This window comes from Chanos chanos, chromosome 9 (assembly GCF_902362185.1).
Source record: "Chanos chanos chromosome 9, fChaCha1.1, whole genome shotgun sequence".
Lineage (NCBI taxonomy): Eukaryota > Metazoa > Chordata > Actinopteri > Gonorynchiformes > Chanidae > Chanos > Chanos chanos.
Window position 1 is genome coordinate 36898519 of NC_044503.1, and position 2500 is coordinate 36901018.

A 2500-nucleotide genomic window follows, 5' to 3' on the forward strand; every position below is an offset into this window, starting at 1 on the left:
GCGTGCGTGTGCGTGTGTGTCTGTGCGCGTGTGTGCATATGTGTGCATGTGTGTGTGTGTGTGTGTGTGTGCACGTGTGTGTGTCTGTGTGCGTGTGTGCATATGTGTGCGTGTGTGTGTGTGTGTGTGTTAGGCAAATCTAGCCTGCTGGGGGTTGCGTCCTGACTCCACACTCACAGTGTGGGGCTCAAAATCAGTGTTAGACACAAAATGCTGTTCCCCACCAAGTGAACTGTGTTTTTCTGAAGTTTATTGTCATTATTTGCAAATGAAAAAGTGTCCAAACATTTCTGGACAGTTAGACTTAAGGTTAGGGTTAGGGTGAAGGTTAGGGATAGGTTAGGCTGGTATTCTTTAGTTACAGGAAACTGGGAGTCATTCAATTCGTTGAAATGAATTAATGCCCTGTCTTGCCAATGGTAAAGGGAAACTCTGGTGAATGGTTCCCTGTGAATACTGGGCTTAACACTAATATCACATGACCATAACAATAACCCTATTTCAGAACCTGAACCCAGTGACATTACAGATATCCTGAAAAACTCTATTTGCAGCTCAGCGCTCTGATCACTGAACCTAGAAATGAATCAAAATAACTCTTCACCAGCCTTTACATATAATAAACAACAGCATTAAAGTAGCAAGTGCAGTGATACTCTTCAAACTCAATACTTCTATAGCTAACTAAAGTCCTGGATCACCACATTCAGCAACCTGGAAATAATGTATCATGTACCCAGAATATGAACGTACACGTTTATTACAGCGATCAAATTCAAACGGTACAGAATGAACAACTACGCGAATATGAGGCATTACTCAAGAAGAGACATGCTTAACCAGAAGAACTACCTGAGTGATGTTGTAGTGGAGTCACTTACACAGAAAAGAGGGGTAGTGAGGGAAGGAGAGGACAGGAAAAGGGGAGAAAAGAAGGAGAAGAGGAGGTCCAGCCATGTTCAGGTAGGACAGACACCGGATAATCTGAGGGTGGCAGCAGTGGACCGGTGGACCGAAAGCTGAACTGAAAGCTGAACTGTAGGATAGCAGGGAGTCTGGCATTTGATCTGATTTGCAGACGGGGGTGTGGGGGGGGGGGGGGTGCTGCTATCCTTTTGGGGGTGTTTCTGCCTGAAGGGAGGAGACACTCCTTGGAATTTGGTGAGTGACTGAAAGGGTCAAGGAGGGATGAATAGAGATAGAAAGGGTCAGAAAGAGAGAGAGAGAGAGAGAGAGAGAGAGAGAGAGAGAGAGAGAGAACAGGGGTACATGGGGAGAGTCTGTGCAGCGTTTAACCTCAGAATCATTGAAACATTTGTTTGTCCACATATTGCAGAGTACAAAGTCTCTCCTCCAGTTACCGCCCAGCACTCTCATCAATGATCTGTTCTGTGTTTTCTTTGTTTCAGTGTTGATCATGGATCATGGATTAAAAAACGACAAGAACTACTAGAGTGTAAGTGCACACACACATACAAACACACACACACACACGCACACTCACGAACACACACACACAAATACACACACACACATACACACAGAGCTGAGAGTGTGTGATATGCTTTCTCCTCTAATTTCTCTTCTTCTCTGTAGATGCCTGTGATCTCACACTGGACCCAAACACAGCAAACACACAACTCTCTCTGTCTGAGGGGAACAGAAAGGTGACATATGTGAGAGAGAATCAGTTGTATCCTGATCATTAGAGAGATTTGATAAGTGGTGGCAGGTCACTTGTAGAGAGAGTCTGACTGGACGCTGTTACTGGGAGACTGAGTGGAGTGGAGATGCTGATATATCAGTGACATATAAAGGAATCAGGAGGAAAGGATGGAGTGATGACTGTGTGTTTGGAAACAATGAAAATTCCTGGAGTCTGAGATGCTTTGGTAACAGTTACACTGCCCGTCATAATAATCAGGAAACTGTCATACCTCACCACCCCTCACACACATACACATTAGGAGTGTATCTGGACTGGTCGTCTGGAACTGTGTCCTTCTACAGTGTCTCCTCTGACACACACACACTCACACACTTACACACATTCTGCTGCACATTCACTGAACCCCTCTATGCAGGGTTTTATGTTTATGATAACTCCTCAGTGTCTCTGTGTCAGATAAAATAAAACACACACACACACACACACACACACTCAAAAGCACAAACACAAAAGTGTGTGTATAAAGTACAGTCAGAGTTTTATGTATCAGACATCTGTGAGTGTAATAATAAAAACTTGTCCATTTCCAGAGATTTGTTTTCTTCAGTGAGAATTGTTGTTTGTTTATCTTATTCTTTTGTGTTGTAAACACAGTTCTCATCAATATGGATGAGAAATAACTCATTAAATATACACTCTCACACACACCAACACACATACACTCTCTCCCTCTTTCTCTCTCTCACTCCCTCTCTCACACACACATATTTATTCACTCTGTGTCTCTCTCTTCCACACTCAGATTCTCTCTCTCTCTCTCTCTCTCTCACA

At 43.5% G+C, this 2500-nt stretch overlaps 1 protein-coding gene across 1 annotated transcript in view; it reads left to right on the forward strand.

Moving 5' to 3' along the window:
* The window catches only part of LOC115821732 (ribonuclease inhibitor-like), a 21768-nt gene that overhangs the window by 17373 nt on the left and 1895 nt on the right, over window positions 1-2500 (forward strand). The window lies entirely within an intron of this gene.